Below are 24,502 nucleotides of genomic sequence, written 5' to 3'. Positions count from 1 at the left end.
CAGTTCCAAAATAAAGAAATGAATACCCACACGAAAAAAAAACTAGCTAGACTTCAGTTCCAGCCATAAAAACTAACCATACAAACAAACAAACACTGCCATACGCTGCAGTAAATCAAAACAGCATGCAGAATATATACACGGTACACAAGGCGATGTGAACTCAACTGTACATCTATGTGACAGGTGGATGTCAGCCTCAAAGTTCGATGGTACGGCCCAGTGGGCCGGTCGGCGACTCACCGCTCGCAGACTTCAAGTTGAACGGGTTGGGAGGGCCGACGACTGATGGCGGTCTTCTTTCCGTTGATGACGACGGAGCCGCGGCAGAGCACTAACCTCGCGCCCTTGGGCACGACATCACGTTCGGCACAAGACAGTTAGTGCACCCCTTTCACGCCGGCTGTAACGGGCGAGGACGTTCGGCGGCGTCCGGATGTGTAAACTTGGAAACAGCGGGGGAGGGGGGGGGGGGTCCTTCCCATCCTCGCGCTCACGCAGAAGCACACAACGGCTCAACTCACAGGCGTCGCCTTGGCTCATGGTTACGCGCGCACGCAGCCACAGCCACCAACACACATACACCGGCACGTGAGCGGACGACGGTCGGCGACAACGATCTCCTCATCAGAAGCGTCCAGAGGCGCCGCGGCGAGGGTCAAAGGGTGCACTTTCCGCCCCCCATCGCCCTAAACGCCCCGCCAACTTCCCCTCCATACGGGCCGCACAAAACTCGCACCGCGACACACCGCTCCTCAACGAGCCAACCACCCACAGTCGGGCCGGAAATGAGAAAAGGCGCCGTGCAAACGACAGGCAAACTCTGCGCTTCAAAAGATAAGTGCAAGCACTAGCGGGCTGAAGTTTGCCTATGCATATACAAGTCTGGTAAAAAAACTGAACGCCAACACAAACGCATGTTACCTATGTACATCTGGGTACGTTGGATCGAAAACAGACGAACAAGCGGGAAACGAAAGTGGCTAGAAACTGACTCAAGCAAACAAATAAATAAACTGATAAACACACAAGGCTGGAACTGAGCATGCGGGAAAAAAAAATAAAGGAACACACCGTGCTTCACCTGGGTAGGGCCCGACGAGAAAGCTCGCCAGCTAGCTGAGGCTGCGTGCCTTCGGTTGCGGAAGAGTCCGCCGTCCGGCATCAACTTCCTGGTCATCTCTGTGCAGGTTAGTGCTGAACGTGCAGTGTGTGAATTCAAGAGTGATTCATTGTGCCTTATTGTGCTGCCTTGCCCACAAGTGTTGTGTGAATGCGTTGCGGGGTGCTTTGAGTCTTTGTGCGCAATTCGTCTCCTCTTGAGTGGAGATGTAGAATTGAATCCTGGCCCCTCGACGCAAGATCAACTGGCCGCTATTCTTGAGAACCAGATAGCTTCAGCGGCAGAAATCAAAGCAATTGGAAACAAACTTGATGCCCACATTTTGGACACCAACAAAAGGTTGAGCTCAATTGAAGCCAGTATTGAATCCCTAGTGCAAACATCCCGAAAAGTGGAAGGGTGTGAACGGTCAATTGGTTTGCTTCATGGGGAAATGCTGCGATGACACGTAGAATTGATTACCTTGACAGTTACAGCCGTCGGAATAATTTGATTGTATACGGCGTGAAGGAGCAAGAAAGAGAGACAACGGAGTCTCTTATGGAGGCAGTATTAACGGGAATCTTCCAAAAAACGCTGGGAGTCAATGTGACCAGTCTCGAGCGAATTCACCGAATTGGGCAGAAAACAGCGGACAAAACAAGGCCAATGATTTTGAGGCTATATGACTTCTCTGAAAAAATACTGCTGTTTAGTAATGCGAAGAAGTTAAAAGGCAAAGACGTGTCCTTGTCCGATGACTACACGCCTCGAATCCGGAAAATAAGGAAGTTGCTATGGTCGACAGTTGATAGTACTACGGAAACAGCTCATCTTAGGCGCGATAAGCTCGTTATCGGGAACGATGTTTACGTGTGGGACGAAGAAAAGAATGAGCGTCGGAAACTCGCCAACTTTGGGGACCAAATCGCAGATGCGTCAAGTGACAACGATGCCGATGTTCCAAAAGTGAATAAACATAGAGGCCGTAAGCAGAAAAAAATCGCCGACATGGCACCGAAGTGACAGCCCAGGGAAACAAAGTCTATGCGATTGGTGTCTTTGAACGCGCGCAGTGTCATTAGCAAAACAACCGATATTGAAGGTTTACTTTACGATCTTGATCCCCATGTTATGTTGTTAACTGAAACATGGTTACATAACGATGTACCGGACAGTGATGTTGTACCACCTTTGTACAAAATTGTACGGCGGGACCTGCCGTCTCGAGGGGGAGGAGTGGCTATTATTGTAAAGAACTCCATAGATCAGACACCACTCGATGGCATCCCTGGACATGAAAGCTTGTTCTCCAAGAGAGAAATTTTTGGTAATACTGTTGTTATCGGTGTTGTGTATCGCCCACCTAACGCGGACATTCTTTTTCTTGAGCAGTTTTGTGACTATGTGCAGCGTTTCAGGGGAGTTAATACAAAGTTGATTATAGGCGGTGATATTAACTTGCCTCATATTGACTGGCTAAATATGACAGTATCGGGTGGCGATTTAAAACATTCCAACTTGCTTCTAAGCGTTGCTTTTTCATGTGACCTCACCCAGGTTGTTCGCGTGCCTACACGAATCACACCTTCATCGCGGTACACTTTAGATTTGTTGTTCGTTAGTCCTGCTATTTCCTGTACTCATGTTGATGTTATGAGTGGTGTGTCTGACCATGAACTAGTATCGGCAACTTTTCATCTCCAAAGTAGGTCTGAAAGCAATAATTCACCTGTTATTGTTAAAGACTTTAATAGAGCAGATGATGTGAGTATTCTTGACTATCTAGAGACACATTACCAGGGCTTTGAGACCCACGAGGACGTGAATATGTTATGGTCCAGGTTTAAAACAATATGCTTCGAATGTCTGGAACGGTTTGTTCCGAACAAGCTCAAAAAGAAAAGACTTAATCCGTGGATTACAAGAGATATTATACATATGAAGCGGAAGCTAAAACGACTCAGGCGAATGCCTTCTCGGCCACTAGCTGTCAGTAGAAGCTTACGAAATGAGCTCAGGAATAGGATAAAGCAAGCTAAAGACAACTTCTTTCCGTTACCCTCGGAAACTTTCTCCAACAGGCACCGGGAAAATTTTGGAGATTTATAAATGACAACAGGTCAAATGAAATTTCTTTATGTGTTAATGGCATACAAGTTACAGATTCTACATATGTAGCCAATGAATTTAACAAGTATTTCCACTCAGTGTTGGCGCCTAAAGAGCAGAGCATTGGTTTTGCACCCGAGGAATTCCAGTCGACAATGCGCGACGTAGTTGTGACTCGAGAAGGTATTTTTAATTTACTCGTAAACTTGGACGTGAAAAAAGCAGTGGGGCCAGACAATATTCCTACAGCATTTCTGCACCGTTACGCAGAGTGGATATCGCACTACTTGCACGCAATCTTTACTGCTTCGTTGTCAAGCTCAGCACTGCCTGCCGACTGGAAAAACGCACGTATTGTCCCTATTTTCAAATCCAGTGATCGTACAATGGTATCCAATTACCGCCCCATTTCCTTAACTTCAGTTAGTTCGAAGCTATTAGAACACATAATTTGCAGAGAACTAGTTCAATATTTGGAAGAAAACCGCTTATTGTCAGATGCCCAGCATGGGTTTCGGCGCGGGCTCTCCACCATCACACAGTTAATTACTACCTGCCATGACTTTTTTCTTGCAATTAATGACAAAGGCCAAATCGATGCAGTGTTCCTGGACTTTGCCAAGGCGTATGATAAGGTGCCACACAATAAACTGATACAAAAGCTTTATAACTTTGGAATAAACAGAGTACTTATTGACTTTATAAAAGCCTATCTTGACAACCGTGCACAGTGTGTTAACGTACATAATAATTCTTCAGATAGCCTTCCAGTGACATCAGGTGTACCCAAGGGGTCTGTCCTGGGCCCGGTTTTGTTCCTTATTTATATCAATGATATTGTTACCGAGATAGACCCTGGAATAGTAGTTAAACTTTTTGCGGACGATTGTGTTGTGTACACAACGGTCAGGGCACCACACGATCAAGAACACCTTAACGCGAATCTTGGCAATATTTACACCTGGTGCGAAAAGTGGGAAATGGCTCTGAACATAAAAAATGCTCTGTTCTTCGTGTCTCAAACAAGAAGCAAACATTAGCTCACACATACAATATTGGGGGGGATGTAATTAACGAAGTATCAGCTGTAAAATATCTAGGAGTCACAATAACATCAACTTTAACCTGGAACAAACATATTGACAACATATGTTGTACCGCACGTAAGGCCTTATGGGGGATTCGAAGAAAATTGGCGACAGCCCCAACACAGGTGAAGCTCTCTGCATACAAATCCCTGGTTAGACCGATTTTGGAGTATGCGTCATGCATATGGGACCCCTACACCAAAACAAATATAGATAAGTTGGAAAAGGTACAGAGAATGGCCGTCCGTTTTATTTGCAACCGCTACAGACGAACAGATAGCGTAACACAGATGATTAATCTCTTGGATCTTCAGACCCTCCAATCCAGACGCACAGAATACAGGCTTAAGTTCTTGTACCTCCTGTACATTAATAAGACAAAAATAAACAAGACTCTCTACCTTACCCCTGCACCTCGAGCTGACACATGGTTTAACCACGGGAAAATCTTAAAAGAATACCAGGCTTGCATCGATTCATTTAAATATTCCTATTTTCCTACGACTGTGTCCGACTGGAATAAGCTGCCTCAGAATGTTGTCGATTCTCCTGACGAAGTGGAATTCATTGCTGCTTTGAAAAGTTTGAATGTATGACTTTTTTCTTTGACTTCATTTTGTATTTTTGGTATTATTCATGCGTTTTTTTGGTATTATTCATGTATTTTTGGTATTATTCATGTCTTTCCCACTCCTGCTTGGACTCCAGAAGGAGTCTGCAGTATTCCTAAATAAAAATAAAATAAATAAAATAAATCACACCGGTGACCGTCGCCTGAGATTGTACCGGTGCACCGTACGCTTGCGTTCCGCAGCACCGGTTGTGCCTTTGCGCTTGTCTTTGATACCAATGGGTACCGGCGCAAGCTTGTCAGACCGTGATGCGTAGGCCTTCAGGTAAATGAACCCCTGCTTGCTCCTGGGGAAAGGCCCCATCAAATCGCAGGTGGCCATCTGCCACGGACGCACACTGTCAATCGGTTTCATCATTCCAGGCGGCTTGCCGCCCCGTGACTTCACCGCTTGGCAGACATGGCAGGAACGGCAATAGCAGAAAATGTCACGCTTCATGCCGGGCCACGTCACCGATTGACTCAGTTTTTGCAAAAACTTTATAGCCACTCAGATGACTGGCCAGTGGTTCGTCATGAGAGAATTGCAACAGTGTGCCTCTCAGACATTTGGGGATAACCACCTTGAACGGGTCGATGGACTCGTCATCGGTGGCCATGCACTTCAGCACAAGCCCGTCATGGTCCAGCAAATATGAATCCCCGGGGTTCGCCGCGACACACGCTGGCTTCTGCCCCCCCCCCCCCCCCCCCCCCCTGCGCCCGCTACAATACAAGTAGCGTCACGGCGCTCCGTCTCCCTGAGACTGTCGCTCACCCCGCGACAAAAGGGGTCATTTTGCTGGGCTTTCAGTAGCTTTTTACGGCTGAAAACGATTCCAGTCATCCCAGAGGGGAGCATGGTCTCGTCCCCACTCAGGTTTGCAGCCAAAATTTCCGTTCGCGTCGGCACCTCCGAGGCGCTCACGAGGAGCTTTGCCTCTAGTCCGCTTTGCGAAGCGCTGCTTGCCTGGTTAGCGGAATGGGTTAACCCGTTTGCGGGCTCCCCCTCCTTGCCGCCCGGCGGCTCGTCCGCTGTTTCGCCCCCTCCGCTTGCCGGTGTCAAGGCGCCGCTGGCGAGTGGGGCACGGGATAGCGCGTCAGCTACCACGTTCGTGCTCCCCTTTCGATACTGCACCGAAAAGTCGTAATGCTGTATCAGGAGAGCCCAGCGCGCCAGCCGACCCGCAGGCTCGCGGAGCCGCATCAGCCAACTGAGCGCACTGTGGTCTGTCTGCACCACGAATTGCGTTCCATCAAGGTAGACGTCAAATTTACGCAGTGCAAACACGATGGCGAGGCACTCCTTCTCGTTCACGGAATAATTCCTCTCCGAGGGCAGCAAGGAGCGGCTGGCAAAGGCCAGCGGTTGCAGCACGCCATCGAATTCCTGTAGGAGAACTGCTCCTAAACCCAGATCGCTCGCGTCAGTCTGGACTACGAACTGTCTGGTCAGGTCGGGTAGCCTGAGCTGCGCTGTCTCGGCAATGACACTAGACAGGAGGCGAAAGGATCGCTCTTGCTCGGGCTCCCATCGCCACGCGGCAGTCTTTCCCAAGAGCTAGGTCAAGGGTGCCTGCACGCGGGCACAGGGCGATAAAAGTTGGCCATTCCCACACAACGGCGCAGGCCGCGTATGTCATTGGGCGCAGGAAATTCGAGTATGGCTCGAAGTTTCTCCGCATCTGGCTCAATGGAACCCCTGCCTCAGCGACTGTGCCCCTGCCCCTGCTTTCGCACTGGGCGGAAAGCTTGCACAGCTGAGGCATGTGACCAACGGATGCACCGCAGGGTGCTCCCGATACAGCTCCAATGGGAGCCGCGTGGTCAACATTTTGGGTTGTGCCGCCGTAAACCCCAATGGGGGCCACGGCCAACCACGGTGTCTAGCTATTCGAAGGAACAGCAGCCAGCGGATCAAACGACGCTACAACTCCGTAGGGAGCCGACATGTAGCTGCGGAGTGCCCCGCTGGGGGTGGTAGACATGGTGCGCAAGCGTGATCGGCAAGGCGACCTGCTCGACTAATGTGCCATCAAAGGCGTAAGCGCCCATGACTTAGCACGTTGGGCGCCAGTTGTGGGTTTCTGAGTGGACACAGGCCACCACCCACCGCGGGTTCGGGCTTCGCGCGAGCCAAGGGCCCCGATCAGCCGTCACCACACACACACTGGGACACCGATGCAGTGCACTCAACCTCCGCTGGGAGGAGAACGATTCGCCGCAAAGAAATAGGCCTCCAAGTTCACCAAGGAGACGTTTATTCACGTCTTCCTTCAGCAATACACACACATTCAATCGTCACCCCGTCCAGGGGGCGCGCGAGGAGCAAGGCTCCGCGGCGCGCACGAAGCGACTCGAGCAATGCGCGCCGCTAGCACGCCGCTGCATGAGAATGTCCCCGCGGCAGTGCTGTGATCTCTCTCTCGTGTCGACCGTTGGGCCGGTTGCGAGAGAGAGTGCGCAAACAACGCAAGGTACGCCTGTCGGAGGTCGCTGGACCCCGCTGGACAGGCTCGAGCCGCTGCAGATCAGAGGACACGTGCGGGCGAGCTCGGGTATGCACTGGTCCGAACGGCAAAGGCCGGCACGGACAAACAGTAGCGTACGCACCTTACGCTGTCTCGGAGGGATCTCTCTCTGGGCCCCGCTCGGACGGTCGCGCGGTGCGCGGCCGCCAAAGCGAGTCCCGAAATCCCGCCAAAAGGTACCAATGGCAAAGGCCGTTTGGGAGCCGGGGCGGAGCTGTGGCCAAATGACAGTGATTAGTCACCTAGCCGCCTCTCCACCGCCTGAGGCGGGAGCAAGGGAAAGAGGAGAAACAACGCGGGAAGCCGGCACAGCCGCGCAAAGGCAACGGCGGCAGCCAGGATTCCCACAAGTTTAAATGCAGGAAAATTTCTCGCCAGCACTTCAGCGCTTAATCGCTGCGCAACTTTTTTTCCTAAGGGTGAGAGTATAGAATGTGGATTGGTAGCTGGCACCTGAAAGCACCCGCAATGGGTTACATTATTCTCACTGAGTTAACGCAATTTTATGCTAGCTCTGTTCAGGAGGCAAGAGGCCACTGCGCGATGGTGCTCTTTTCAGAGATCTATCTCGGTGATACAGCTCTCCGAATGCATCATCGGGCGTTATGCATAGTTTCAAGCTTCAAATTTGCCAGGTGTGGAAGGCCTGTGATCTCAACCAGAAGTAGTGACGATGACGGCGAATGTCACGACACCGTTCTGTGTCCTTGTGAGAAGTTGCATTTTGTTTCTGCCCGCTGACTTTTCGCCCGTACTGAGATTCACCATGATACACCTCTTGACACAGTTTTTGCTTAATCGTTTTGGGTATAATGCACCGCATTGATACACACAAGAGATGTTAGTGTTAAGAGATTACGCAGTGGAATACTCCGGTCGTCATGACTGCTTTCTTGCAGCAGTTTGCCACAGTGGCGCAAAAAGTTCCCACGGATATGAGTGCATTTAGGGGCCTGTGTTTACTCTTCACGTTGGTTGCTTCCGGTGCGAATATTTCCGAAAGTACGCGACAACCTGACCTACGGCATAACGATTCTCAAAGAATTTGGGAACATGAAAACTAAGGATTGGTCAAAATAAACTGACCTCTAAAGACGGCCGTTTCTGAAGGCATATATTTCAGGCGACGTGAGGAAGGAAATATGGATAACCTACGCTATGTCAATGCTGTATGGTTTATGGACTTCCATTGCGGAAGCATGCACCGTTTTTAAAAGGCTTGCTGCAGTAAGGCCAAGATGAAGAAAACCCTCTACGCCCCGGCACAATACTGCGCTCAGTCCTTCACACAGTGGAAATACATGTTCTCACCTGCTGATATGGCTTAAGAACCCTTTATTCCATCATTCACTTTCTCTCTAAATTAACACGAGATGGTCATGCAGTTAGAACAGCGCACTCGTCAATGAACGATCGTAAGGGATGCTCCGCCTCATTGCGACAGCACTCGAGTAAGTCCTTAGACCTACGCCCGCACGCCCGCAAAAGGTTGCTTCCCGAAGTATACTGTACCCAACCACTATATTTACGTCATTATGCGGGCATCCTGCAGGGTTCTCAAAATCCGTAATTCATTTCTCAGTGTAGTGCCTACTGTGACGCACGAGACCCCTTTTAGGCTCCCTTCGCTTTCCTCGTTCACTACCCGAACCCAGCACTAATGGAGCGTAGAAGCAGCAGCCTGTACTGGTGGCGGAGGAAACGTTTCGGTTGTGCACCATTCTGACATGAAAATATGAAAACAAGAGCATGTAAAACCGGTTGAAGCGGAGGTTGGAGATAGTCTACTGCGTTTCAAGAGGCTCCTAGCGACGTCGATGCTAGCGGTTGTAGATGGCGGCCGTGCTCAGAGCAAAGCCGTTGAAAGTAGACCGATCTTTGTTGCCTCGACGAGGTTGAAGCTCAAAGAACGCACTTGGTGTTGGTATGGTGACTTCTTGCACGGTGGCATAATCCGTGACCACGCAATAAACCGTGGATACATTATATGGTTATTTTCTATTTGTGTGCTGGCGCATTTTAAATATTGCCTTCAGAAAAGACAAAGTGAAAATGATTGATTGACTGATTGTTTCAATCATTTGCGAATTAAAAAAGAATTAAAGTCTTTTTTCTCATTTCCTTTTTTTTTGTACCAATAATTCAATTATGATAGTATGGCAAGACGCATATTCTGCGGTAAAGCTAAGGAAACATTAAGTCGGCCACTTTATTTAGATGCGCAGTACTCCAAATAGGCTCTGTGGACAGTATGACGCATCCTGATGTGTATTCCTGTGGTTTCAGCAACTTTTGGTTTGTAATAAATTTATTAGCTCTCTTTTCTAGATGAGAATATCAGATAAAGTCGCCTGAACTTGTTGAAGCGTGCTATTTGAATCGTTGCTGCTAAGGAAATTATAGTAGGGCAAACTGTGACAGAAATAGCGCAACGACCGAGCGACCAGATACAGCCCTGCAGTGACAGGACCCATTGAGAGACTTTCCAGTAAGTGTCTCTCCCAAGCTGTTTATCTTCCCTGTGTCACAGCAAAAACCCAAATTGCTACTTTAGTGAATCGCGGATTCACCATTTGAAGTACTCCTCGAAGTGCCCGCTTTCATACACGTCTGTCAAGTGCAGTCACAGAAACAGCTTCTTTTATTGGCTGGCAGGGCCCCTTCATTTCGCTCACTGATTCGCAAGCATCTTCGATGCAGTTGGGTCTGAGAATTTATCCTTGGTTTCATAAGTTTCGTAAATACTGCACCAGCGGTCGCGTCTAAGGCTCTGTGACTTGATTGAGAAGTGTAAACGGTTCGGCGATTTTATCACAAAAGCTTTGCAAACAACTGGCACATCGGAGGACGCCAGGGGCACAAAAACCACACGCATGAAACAGCGGTATCCGACTTTACCTTCAGTCATCATCGATACTTTGCCGCAGGCAGCTGCGACGCGCGTCGTTTCTATCTATGCCTCAGACCTCTCCATTCAATAGTGGCCCAGTTGGAGCCAGTCTACAGGCTGGTACCACGAAGAAAGGGATCCATAAAGAGCGGACACTCTCATCTGCCCATCGGCCAAATCGACTGTAGCGCACCAAACGGATGGGCGAGAAACTTCCGGTTTAGGTTTCAGGCGCGCACAGTTTGATGCTAGCATGCTCTGTGAATAATGCGCCCCCATGGGGCATTATTTCTGTTCAGTATGGTATCCTGTTATTTATTTTCGTTCCAGAAAGACGGAAAATTACATTTTAGCCGCTCCTGACCACCTCTGTGCGTTCCTCGAACAGACGGGCTTGACGTCCCGCCTGTTCTCCGCCAGGTAGTTACGTGCAGTGACCGAATGCTCCGCGTGTGCTACCTTGGATGATGAACAGCTGGACGCCCCCACTCCAGCTGTTTTGTGCTTGGTGTCGTGCGCGTGTTTTTTTACTACGTTCTACCCGACCTACACGCGCGTGCGACCTGTGTATATTTATCATGCTTATATGCATATAGATTTATTGTCAGTGCATCCCTCCCCCTGTCCGTTCTACTATCCCCTCATCTCTTTCTTTTCACTCCTACACAATGCCTGCTATCCTTTATTTCCGCTGCCCCAGCTCAGGTGCTTCCAGCAGCGGTGGAGATGCCGGGGTAGCAGAAATTATTTTACCTTCCATATTCAAAGCAAAAAAAAAACTACTACTACTGCTCTTGAACAGCCATCAACGAATATGCGCCACGATATTCGTCAAAAAGTGCCAATCAAGAAAATATGCTTGGTGCTTTGTGAAAGGTACATTTATTCTTCTCCATGTCAACACAAAAACAAACCGATACAGTAGCAGTCGCCATCTGACATATCGCTAAGCTCGTCCCACGCTTCTTGCGCGCCCGCTGTTACTGCAACGCGGCACACAGCGGTGGATGTTGCTACCACCACGCACCGTAAGCTGAAAAATGTAAATTCCATCCAGAGATCTGTGTCAAGACGTGAAACGCACAAAAGCGGCAAAATTACGAACAAGTAAAACATGCTTTTAAGAACCTCGCATACAGAACGTTGATGGGCCACATACCATACTACAAGATATCTCCCAAAGATTTACAGCATTCCACCGTTCATCGACAAAATTCTCGGCCCCCCAAAAGCGGTAAGGCCTCTTCCACAGCCAACTGTGTATTTTTATTCGCACCATGACGGCTACAACACGGGCTACCAACCAGTCGCTCAAAGTGTGTTGAAGCACCGCGAACAAATAGGCAGATGCAACTTGCATGTGTTCATAGGCGCTGAAGACAATTTTTGGCGCTCTCGCTCCACGTTTTCGGGCTTTTAGAGAGTTTTACAAGTTTACTCTTTCCCTGGTCATTTAGAAAAGCACATTCCTTTGTAGTCAATACGCTGATGCTATGTGCATTTCCACTAGAGGAGACGACGAAATCTTCGACGCGTGAGTTTCTAGTTCGAGCTCTTCATGAGTTGCCTTTTCTCGCCGCAAGCGTTAAAATTACGCTCCTGTACTAACAACGCGAGAGTGCTCGTTTTCAACATGTTTTTCATTTCTTCTAGTTGACCACATATTTCAATCAATCAATCACCTTTATTTCCTTTGAGAAGGAGGAGTGCGGGACTAAAAGCTCGGGGAGCTTGACGAGGTCCCGACCCCTTACTGGTTGGCAAACAGCAAGATGAGGGCCAGTCATACATAAAAAAAAAACAGACAATATCAAAGACACACAAAAAAAGGCAAACGCAAAAGAAACTCAAATAAAAATGCCGGTACAAATCAACAGAAGCTGTCGCGAACAAAATGAAATTATTTTAGTCTTGCAAAAAAACAAGTTCGCAAAAGTGTTTGACGATGTCGTTTTGGTTACAGGTGGGATCAAACTCCACACGGTTTAGTAAATTTAGCAATGAAGGCAACGTGTAAGATAATGATTGTTCATCGTAGGATGTCCTAGGGGTGGGCAGGGACCATATTTCTTTGTATATGGTTTGACGATCACTTGTGTTCACCTGTAGTCTTGCAAGACGAATTGCATAATCCATATGAAATTTAACGAAAGCTTTATAGCGTACAATCAACCTATAATTGTATAAACAAAACACAGGAAGAATATCAAACTTTGAAAAAAGAGGCTTCGTGGAGAAAGTGTAATGTACATCAGCAATATAACGCACTGCTCTCTTCTGCAGTAAATGTAGCCTGCGCAAATTGGTCACACCAGTTGTGCCCCACTCCATGTTACAGTACTGCATAAGAGATAGCACTAAAGCATTGTAAAGCATAAGTTTCACTTTAGCATGGATAAAGCGCCGCACACGCGCAATGGCACCAATGGCAGATGACAACTTAGATTGGAGGTAGTCGATATGCTCATTCCAGGTAAGATGCTTTGAAAAATGTACTCCAAGACTATTTACAGAGTCCACCATCTCTAGCTGTTGGGAGCCAAGAAACAAATCCATCTGTTCTGTCAACACTTTGCCTCTAGGCGTATACAAAATTACTTTTGTTTTAGTGGGATTTATTTTCAAACAATTCACCTCAGCCCAGACCTTTAAATCAGCCAGCGTCTTGTTGGCCTTGCTTTCAATATCTTTGCACAAACTGCCTGTAATAAACAGTGTTGTGTCATCAGCATAAGAAATAACCGAAGAATTTTCTGTGCAGTGTACAATGTCATTTACATAGATTAAAAATAAAAGCGGTCCTAAAATGCTTCCTTGCGGCACACCAACATTAACCGGTTTCATTGCAGAAACGACATTGTTGGCATCTACAAATTGCTTTCTGAAAGAAAGGTAAGATTTAAAAAGCGCATGTGCTATTCCCCGCACGCCGTAATTTTCTAATTTGTTGAGAAGGATAGAATGATTGCTCAAATAAAATGCCTTAGAGAAATCAATGTATATACCTAATGCCATGTGCTTACGACTGAATGCATCTATAATAATTTCTTTTTGAGTGAGGAGGGCTGTTTCGGTAGAGCGGTGCTGTCGAAAACCATGCTGAAAGTCATGAAGCAGGTCCACAAATATCACTCGAAAGAAGTTCTGCGTTGTTGGCGGTCACAAAAAAAACTTCGCGTACCCGTAAAACTCAACGGGCAACCACGCGAAACTAATCGCAAGGAAAAGCGTACAAGGCATGAGCACTCCCGTGCCTAACTGCACACTGACCGGAGCTGTAGCTCGCGCAAGGGCGCGAGCAGGTAGGCGGGAAGGTGGGCAGCCGAGGACACTGGGGTCGGAACCCGCACCTTTCAAAGTGCACAATATTGCGCTGACGGCGAGTTCAGCGAAACTGCTGGAAACGCAGCGTATTTTGGCAACAACTAAATGGTTCTCACGTTGACACTGACAAAAAGGGCAAGAGTGATACGAACCGCGCCAGAACAGCCGGTAGGCAATCAAGCGTGCGCTCCTCTTCATGAGCAGCTTAATTCAAGGCACCGGCCAGCGTGGTCAGCGTAGACTATTTCAAAGACAGAGTAGTTGGCCACAAAAAAACATTTATCACCTTCCATATCTTCGTAAATAGCACGAGCTCTGCGTCGAAGACCAAGGCAGACGCAAAAACACGGAGTCTGCGCACTAGTAGAGACGAAGCAGGCTCACAGCTGGCGCAGAAGCGCTGAAAACCGTCTCCTGGTTTCGCTTTGCCTCGTCTGCCCGTCTGCTTCGTCGCCGGTCACCCGCGCGAGCATGCACACGCACGTTAACGCTGCTGGCGCCACTAAAGAGAGGGGATATCACGTGATCTGTAGCGTATTTTCGAGGGCCAGATGTCACGGAGTGTCCGCTCTGTATTAATTTCTCAATCCTCGTACACTATCCCCTTCTGTCTTGATAACCGCACTTACAGACGGCTGTTATCGCTGAAGCATCTGTTACTGGATGCTTTCTTTGAACACGAGGTTATTGCTTTGGTGCTGCATTTAGAAGAAGAGCATAAGAATGAGGAACTGGAAATTAACGCGATGGTGCCTGCTGAAGACCAGCAAGTGTTAGAAATTGCTCCCAAGCCTTTGAGTGCTTGGCTTCTACCGAATGAAATAGGAATGGTGGAGGCCCCGATGCGGTATATGCCAAATAAGACAGAGAACTTGAAACAAGACGGAACTGCATGGAATTACAGTATATGCTCTTGTTTTCAGATGGAAAATGAATGAGAAGAGAGGAAGTTTCATAGAAGGTAGAAGCCATCAAAGCATTCCACTAGTGGGAACCGGGTACACGGTCTTCGCATATAGCATGCTGTTTTCTACCGACTGAGGTACAGCTGCAACTTTCACCCTTATTCTTGGAAGGTATTTTCAAACAAAGGACACCTTATCAGACAGCAATAATATGCTTTCTCAGAACGAAGCTGTGGTGGTCGTAGGGGCTTACAAAAAAAAACCAAAATAGATGGTTTATGGGAGTTTAGCGTCACAAAGCGACTCAAACAATGAACAATGAGGGGACGCCGTAGTGAAAGGTTTCCGGAAATTTCGACCGCCTGGGGTTCTTTAACGTGCGCGGCCGGGATCCGACCCGCGCTTTTGGGTCAGCCGGCCAGCGCCGTAACCGCTGAGCCACAGTGGGGGCTCAAAGAAAGTAGAATAAAAACGGAAGGATGAGGCGTTGTCGGCCGCGGCAATTCAATTTACAATACAAACATGCCAGAAACCGACACCTGTGCGACTTTTTTGTAAGTTTTGAGAAATATAGACGGAGAAAAAAGCACCAACCATATTTATTGAAGATAATACATGCGTTCCAGTTGGACCCATTTCGAGCGCTGCAAAGAAAAAGAGGTTTACACAATTAGGGTACCGCAAATGTTTAAAGGCTGAAAGTAAAGGGTAGACAACAGGGAGCATTACCATTCGAGAGTCGCATTTTGAGCCGTTGTAAATGTCATATACAAGCCAACTCTTCTAACTTTCCTTTCATAGGAAGAGTAACAGCCCCTTTTCTCGAAGGACGAGTTCATATACAAAGAACGCCTGCTCAGGCTCGAGGACTGAAAAGTTGGGTTCCGTTCAAGAAAAAGCACCATAAGACAACAACTGGGACTTTTAGCCATTATTCCATATTATTATTAATAACTGCAGATTTCCGCGCAGTGCTTGGATTAGGCACTTTCCACGGTTTGTGTTTATTGTATGAATGTTGTTTTTTGTTCGCGTTGGACAAGTACGCTTAAGCGAGTACGTGTGCGCTGCGCTAAAGCTCGGTATTGTAAGCAGACATCATTATTTCCCTATGTGTGCAGAACAATTCTCCCGGTATCGTTATCATTTTTCGTGCATCTTTTACACACAGGGGTCAATGGCCAATGATCCTAGCGCAAACCTACATTCCATTTCACTTATTTTTTTCTGTTGTTTCACAAATTCTGCAAATCCCCTTCAAAATCATGCGAGGTGTGCTAACGGGATATAGCAAGTATTGTTTACGCAGACTAAATGCTCGCTGCCCCGAATATATTAGGTGCTCATGCGATCGTTTCGAGACTAGCAGTGGAAATGCTTGAATTGCCAGGAGCTTCCACTCTGTTTGCATAAGTCGTAAATACGAGACAAAATGTTTAGCATATTACTCACTGCGTTGTTTTTTTTTTCAGATAAAATCCACTTCAAGGATTAAGAAAAGAACTGATATTCTGATTATGCACAAAAGAAAATATGTTCAAAAAGTTTTGTGATGTCCTCGAATAGGAAGAGGCGCACATTTGCCGATAGAGAGTGCATTATAGTACCTGTGACGATGAATGGTGGCCCGTTGTTCTTTTTCGTGAGCTATAACTATATTTTATATTCATGCTTTCACAAGATCACGAACCGGCTGGTGAAATCAAAGTTTATTTATATTTATTTATTTATTTATTTATTTATTTATTTATTTATTTATTTATTTATTTATTTATTTATTTATTTATTTATTTATTTATTTATTTATTTACAGGATACTGCCAGCCTCAGTTTGAGGCCTTAGGCAGGAGGGGGCATATCAATAATACATCAGAAAACTAACATAAAAAAAACATCGCAAGAATTTAAGTGAGAAGAAGAGACGAAATCCAGCAGTAATAATAGTAACGAAAAGTAAAGCGCGACAAAAACAACAAGGCGTGTACACAGCAGCATGACACAACCACGCATGCTCAGTCACTTGAGCAAGAAATGAAATGTACAAACAATGAAAACAATCATGCATATGAAGCACTCAAGGCATTGCGCATAACGACACGATGGTAATTCTATTTTGCTTCAATACTGTTAAGCATGCCGCAGAATGACTGGACCGTCGGGCATTCCTCTGTACTCGAGGTGAGCGCATTCCACTCGCTTACTGTCCGTGGAAAAAATGAGTTTTTGCTTTATAATTTGCAATATAAGTTGCTTTATAATTTTCAAGATTCAGAAAATAATTGAGGGAGTTACAGTCGCACATGGCCATACCGACACCATGGAACTTTCAGTGGGGCCTCTGCTGCCTTTAAACTTATTTAGTTCGTTCTGCTTCGAATGCCAAGATAAAAAATTCAGGGGGCACTTTGACTGTCTAAAGTGCGTAAAGGCGAAAGCGTTTTCCGCACCACTTTGACTGCTTCTGTGGCACTGGTGGCGTCACATATAATTGAGTACTAATTACTAAGTGATGACAAATGACTAATTAATGGTTAATTACTGATTAATGCCTTAATACAAATTAACTGTTAATTAATGACGCTTAAGCTTTGCCTTTAGGAGCGGAACGCGACAGCGTGTTGTAGCGCTGCCAGGGAGTCCACAGAACGCCACCACCCGTTCGGCGCGGTGCGTTGCCCTTTGAACGCAACGCTTTTAGAGAAGAGGAAATGGCGCAGTAATTCTCTGTCATCTTGTTGGACACCTGAATCGCACCGTATAGGAAGGGAGTAAGTGGGAGCGAAAGAAGAAAGACAAGGAGGGCCCGTAATGAAGAAAATGAAAATTGTATTTGAGGAAAAGAAATTACGCAGTAACTGTCACACGACACCCGTGAAAATTCAGGGGGACACTTTTTTGACCTAAAGTGCGGTCACTGATGTGTGGTTACGATGTTAGGCTTCGCCTCTAAGAGTGGAACGCGACAGCGTCTTGCAACGCTGCCAGGGAGCCCATAGAACGCCATCGCCTATTCGGTTCTACGCCTCGCTCGTCGGTAAATTGGTTTTTAGGAAAGGAAATGTATCTGCCTCTCATATCTCGGTGGACACCTAAACCTCGCCGGAAGGGAAGGGAGGAGAATGGGAAGTGAGCGAAGACACCGTATTCACTAGACGCGCCTTTGTTCATTCCAAACCATCCAGCTGGCATGGCGTAGTGGATAGCATGCTCGTCTCGCACTCCGAAGACCGGGGTTCGATTCCCGAGCTCGACCAATTCCTTATTAAGCTTTATTTATTTACGTGGCATGACTAGGAAAGTTAATTAGGCTAATTGGGTAATTAAGCAATTAACTAAGCTCAGTCCTACTTACTTGGAGCATCACTATACGATCCCTTAAATTGGTTGTATTGTTACTAGCCGACGTACAATTGGCCCTGTTTGAAATTCGCGCACTCTGACGTCACGACCATTTCGACCAATTGAAAAGCTTAGGTTTCGCGGTGGCTCAGTGGTTACGGCGCTTGGCTGCTGACCCGAAAGACGCGGGTTCGATCCCGGCCGCGGCGGTTGAATTTCTTTGGAGGAGAAATTCTAGAGGCCCGTGTACTGTGCGATGTCAGTGCACGTTAAAGAACCCCAGGTGGTCGAAATTTCCGGAGCCCTCCACTACGGCGTCTCTCATAGCCTGAGTTGCTTTGGGACGGTAAACCCCAATAAACCTAAACCTAAACCTAATTGAAAAGCGTGACATTTCTGTCGACAACTCCTGCTTACAACGATGAGACATTAAAGGCTTCCGCCTTGTTCGTTTTTCTCACTCAACTCTGTAGGCTAAATGAATCGCCACAAATGCTTTTTGTTAACCAAGACCTCTGAGCTTTACAAAAAATATCTCCACACCCGTTAACATCTGACTTCCATTTTAACTTTAATGGAGGTACTTGCCTCGAAAAACAGCAGTTCTTGGGATGTACTGATGCGGAGAAAGGGAACAGGAACCATTGTGAGGGAGCTGTTTCGTGTTACGAGGCGTTCCACTGTAGTACGAATACTCTCGTTACTTAAACCAACGTTTGGCTTCATGAGTTGTGTCGCGGTAAACTATTATCAGCATCAGCCTGGCTACGCTCACCGCAGGGCAAATGACTCTCAATTTTTCTCCAATTAACCCGGTCCTTCGCTAGCTGCGCCCACCGCAAACGTTTTAATTTCATCCGCCGACCTAACTTACAGCCGCCCCGTGCGAAGCTTGCCGTCTCTTCGAATCCACTGAATTGCCCTTATTGACCAGTGGGTACATTGCCTTCGCATTACATGCCCTGCCCAAACCCATTTCTTTCTCGTAATTTCGAATACGATATCTTTTACTCGCGTTTATTCAGTCACCCACTTTGCCCGCTTCCGCACACTTTAAAGTTGCGCCAATCATTTTTCTTTCCATAGCTTGCTGCGTTGTTCATAACTGACGCTGGACTCTTTGAGATAGCCTCCACGTTTCTGCCAAATTCGCGAGTACCGGTAAGATACAGCTGTTGGATACTTTTCTCATGAGAGATATTGGTAAACTGCCTTTGAGGAAAGAAGTTGCCATACTAGCTCCACCCCATTCGTTTTGTTCTAATTATTTCCCTTTCATGACCCAGATATGAGGTCAGTATCTGCCCTAAGTAGAAGTATTCCTACACTACTTCCAGCACCTCGCTACCAACTGTAGAGGGCTGTTTCCTTGCTTGAGTGTTGAACGTTAAATTGGTTTTCTGCATGTTAAATTTTAGGCCATGCGTTCTCCTCTTCCTACCTGAATGATCATGCTTTGCAGTTCATCTCCTGAGTGATATAGAAGGCAGTGTCAATAGCGATTCAGTGATTACCTCGGTATTGTCCGTTAACTCTTATCCCAACTTTCAAAAATCCTGGCCTCGGACGCCTCCAGTAAACAGGCGGTGAATAGCAGGGGCCATATTGTTCCTCCCTGCATGAGGCCCTTCCTTTTTTTAAATTTTACTGCTCAATTTATGGAGCAGTATGGCCGCTGTGCAGTCGTAACAGATGTGTCACAGTATTTTCATGTAAGACTCTTCTACACCCTGCATCCACAATGCCTCCTTGACTGCTGAAGCTCCCACTTAATCAAATGCTTTCTCGTACTCAATGAAGGCTATAGATGTGTGTTGGTTATATTGGCCGCATTTCTCTGTCCCCAGATTTTTAGTGTCAAAATGATATATTGTCGAGTATCCTTTACGAAAGCCTGCATGAAGTCTAAGGTTGTCCTGACTCTATTAACCTTTACTTTAGTGAATTGCTGGCAGGCAACGGCCTGAAAGCTGATTGGTCTGCAATTTTTCAAGTCCTTGACGACTCCTTTCTGATCAATAATGATCATTTTATCATTCTTCCGAGCTTCTGGTGCGCCAGAGGTCATGAGCCATTCCGCATATACGTACATGGCGCCTAGTTTTTCTAGACTAATCTAACTTCTGTCCTTCAAAAGATGTGCTGTTACCTGATCCTCACCAGCTGCTTTCCCCCTTTGCATTAATCATAAGGCTTTCTTTACTTGCTTTTTCTTTGCTAGCGGGATGTCCCATTCCTGTGATCTCCACCTCTCTCATTAAAATTCTGATTAAGTTGGCTACTGTGTGGATTTGTACAACACTCTTTGGCTACATTGACTTCTTACCGATTTTGCTAATGACATCGCCCTCTTTATCCCAAAACGAATACATCTGGTTTTTACATATGTCTAGTTCAATCCTCACCGCCTTTAGGCTACCGCCGTTGTATAGAGCGCGCTCGATTCACGCCATAATAAAAGTTAGCTGTGGTTTATTTACTACTGAACCTGGTTGCCGAGCGAAAGCTGTGGCGTATCGGGCAACTATACGCGGCTTGGCGTCTGTAACAGTGAATTCATTCCGGACACTAGATGAGAAGCGCGCTGACCCTGCCACCCTGGCAGGTGGCAGTTAATGGTTGGTCGCGAGAGTTGGGTTACCCAACGAACGCTTGGGCCTATTGCTTCAGTGTTGCGTGTCTGGCAGAACGTTGTCAGCGCTAACGCATGCAGCCCACACCTCTCACTCAGCATCTCATCTAACTCAAAGCGCAAATGAGGCGTCCACTGACCCAGGGAACCAGTTATGCGCACTTCCTTTCCTTCAGATCATCGGAGTCTAAAACATTGTCAACGCCGACGCCAATGAACACAATGAAAGCTGACGGCCTATGGCTTCAGTGCTGTACTGAAGTACTGCATACACCTCATTTCTCCTCCTAACCTGACTAAGCCCTATGATATGGCATTGAATACCAGCTATTTCCTCGCGCTGCAGTGCTAGACTAGCTTCACCGAATAACGTTCTAGCGTTAAAAGGGTGGAAATTTGGGCTGGTTGGTGCATGATCTGAGGCTAAAAACAGTGCAAACGGGGACGAAGCAGAGAGAGGGACACAATGCTAGCGTTAAACTAGCGTTAAACGTTGCCAGTTTCAGTTTTCAATTGCGGTCTGGGTGATGCCGGAGATCTTTGGCACCCTTCGCTAAATCACAGGTCTCAACGCCACCCTGGAGAGTTCGTCCGCAGCCTCCGGGGACTGAGAACCGAGTGTTAATTGGTTTGTTCGTGAAACGTTGCGGACAAGTACTGCAATATGGTCGCCAAATCCTGCTCTGGCAAGGGTGTGCATTGTAGGTTCTGGTCAGGGAGATCAGGCCACACCCCAGCTTTGGTTATGCAATTCCAACGGCACGAGTTTTTTGTCTTTTTTTAAACCCAATAGAGTATTGCGTGGCACCAGGATTCTAAGCCGGTCCTCTTGCACGTGAGGCAGATGCGCTACCTCTCCGAATGATGCTAGTCAGCCACAATTCGCGAACTTTTCCGAGAGTATCTCTGTAGGGATCATTTATTGTTGGGTGGAAAAACAGCGCGAAAGGGACGGAAGACACTTAGTAAAACACGTTGCGGGGACAATAAACATAGTTGGAGTCAGCGCCCGTCCTGTCATGTCCTCTGTGTATTCGTCCTAAAAGTTAGCGCTGCTTAAATTTTAACGAAAGAAAACGAAAGGACGGAAGACAAAGATGAAGGAAACCACACGGACGAGCGCAGTTTTCCTTTCGTCCCTTTCACGCTGTTTTTCCACCCAAAACGAACGTATACCAACTCGCCCAACTTTCCATTCTACTACAATCATTTCTTGTGTTCTGTTTTCTTACGATCCTTGCCTCCACAAACGGCGGGACCAGTGGCCTATTGATGCCGGAAAGGCAAAAAGAGCTCTTGCAACGTTACTGTTTCGTGTCACGAAGGGTTCAAATTGCACACAGGTTATCGTTCGTTCGATGACAGTTTGCTTGAGAGTCTTAAATGTATTACCTCTTAATCACAAGTGTTCACTGGCCCCTCATCTGTTGGTCAAGACAGATGCATGCAGGTACTGTATTTGTGGGTCCAGTGGGGAGACTAAACTATGACTACAGAGCCTCGCTTACGTGCACTTTATAATTTCGTAAGTGAAACTATTGCTATTTATCTACACGAAGTTGATGAGATAAAAGAGTAGTGCTGATGTCCCAAGCGGGACTGAAAGAATTGCGCTGGGTATCGAACTCTGCACCATTTCCATTCTATTTTTAACACGCCGTGACCGACCATGATTCTCCAGCTGTGTTTGAAGGCCGTGCGAATATAACCCTTCCTCTCAGGTCCTACGGCTGTCTTGTTATTTGGCGCCCCCTAATGAGCGTGGCGCAACTGGCCCTGGACCCTACGGCCCTTGCGCAAGAACGCTATCATTAGTCTCCTCACCGAACGAAAGAAAGATGTAGAGGGTAACCCTGACGTCGTGGTAACAGTTTCGCATTTGTTACAACAAGAAGCCGCGACCAGTCTACGTTGGCAGTCAGCTTTACTCTGGTATTGGAAGAGAGCCGGAAACCCTACTGCCTTCTCCCCTTACCTCACTCACTCACTCACTCACTCACTCACTCACTCACTCACTCACTCACTAACTCACTCACTCACTCACTCACTCACTCACTCACTCACTCACTCACTCACTCACTCACTCACTCACTCAATCACTCACTCACTCTCACTCTCTCTCTCACACACACATACACACACGGAGAAACACATACACGCACACAGAGAGAGAGAGAAAGCCGACTTGGTGCCCCATCTCTCGCTCTGGTATGACGTGAGTAGTCACATGACCCACCGCCAACTGCCGTTCGGCCGCGAAGTCTAGCTGTGGTGCGCTGAAGAGCCGACTTGGTGCCCCATCTCTCGCTCTGGTATGACGTCAGTAGTCACATAACCGACCACCGGCCGTGAAGGGTAGGCTGCGGTACCACGACGAGGCGACACCTGGCGTAGTATTGCTTTCGCAATAAAAACTAAAATGAAGAAGATAATTCACGAAGGGAATCAGGCTCAGCTGCACTAGCGTCAGTGCTGAGACCTAGTCTCGTCATAAACTTATTTGTGCAGCAAAGAAACGATGCTTTGTTTCCTCTCCTGCCCTCCCCGCTAAAACTTTGAACTGCGGGAGGTTACTAAAACGCATCATTCCAATTCCAGGTGATCCCTGACGGAAGAAGCGATTTTCCTGCCGAGCGCATTAAAAATAAAGGCGCTAGCCCAGCTGCATCCATTATTTGGTGACGGAAACCTCCAGTGAATGAAAAAAGGAAGGAGTGGAGCTTACGGAAGGCAAAGCAGGATTTTAAGGATTCGAGGATATGCCCCAATGAAAAAGCAAATTTGTAACCACAAGCGCTCTTCAGTGTCGGCGACGAAGACGCCAGGAACAATGCCAAGCGGGGTATGTAAATTTTCCATCCCTCTCTCTTTTTTTCATCGTCTCTCCATCCCTCTCTCTGAGCGTAATCGTTGTCTGGACAGTCTCTTCTGCGGTAAAATTGACTCGTCCGGTAATAATTTAGGAGACCGAGGAGAAGAAGCGGACGGTTACAAAAAGGACTTAGGTAGTACAGTCGGCGTGCTGACTTTCTACTATGCGAGAAACGAACTCTGGGCGGCGGTGGTGGTCGCCTATCGAAGGGGGTCCCCGCTATCGGCTTCGTCTCAGCCGACAAGGTTCCCTTGGGGTCTCCATTAGACGCGCTGCAAATGAGTCCCGAGTGACGACGACTATTTTGAACCCCGTCCCCTCTTTGCGTGCGTGCCTGGATCAGCGGTGGATGGGACTCTTTAAGGGCGAGCTAAGTAGTGGAGGGAACGGTTGCCCCTTCGGATGGAGACGGCGTCTGTCCTTGACGCCAATAAGTGCGCGGAGCGCATACAATGTTCATGGTGGCCCGGTATACATACGTGAACGCAGTTTACCGTTTGACACTCGCGGTAAAGGCATTAACATAGTGGCGCTACCTTGTTTGGGCGCAGTCCGTTTAATCGTAGATTGGGCCGGTGTTATTTGAGTCGATCGCATCACTCTTGTCTTGCGGTGATAGCGCGGATGCTGAATCGCAGAGCGTGTCACGCGCTTCAAGAGTGACGGTGTGGTGTCGGGTTGATCACGAGTGACGGTTTAGCGCCGTGGTGTGGTCGTAGGCTCGTTCTGCTTGTATGGGTAAATTGAGTCTGAAATCAGTTACTAGTTTACGTCTTCGATTTCAAATGATGAGTGTGACATTAAGAAACAGGAAGAGGGCAGAGTGAGTCAGGAAACAAACGAGGCTTAATGACGACCTAGCCGAAATCAAAAGAAAGCTTGCTCGGGGAAAGTAAAATTATCGACATGCTGTAACGACCCACCCCTCACAAAATACCCCAAGAGGGGCACTTGAGGTATCAAGAAGTTCATAAATAAATGAATAAATAAATAAAGATATAGAAATGCGAGGGGACGATAAGCGCTGGACCACAGCAGCAACGAAGACAAGTCAAGCGTAGCATGGGCCTGCAGAAAGTTTGGTGGGCGGATAAGAA

This window comes from Amblyomma mixtum, chromosome 6 (assembly GCF_055824585.1).
Source record: "Amblyomma mixtum isolate Tamu chromosome 6, ASM5582458v1, whole genome shotgun sequence".
NCBI classification, from domain to species: domain Eukaryota; kingdom Metazoa; phylum Arthropoda; class Arachnida; order Ixodida; family Ixodidae; genus Amblyomma; species Amblyomma mixtum.
This window is presented reverse-complemented; position numbering follows the sequence as displayed.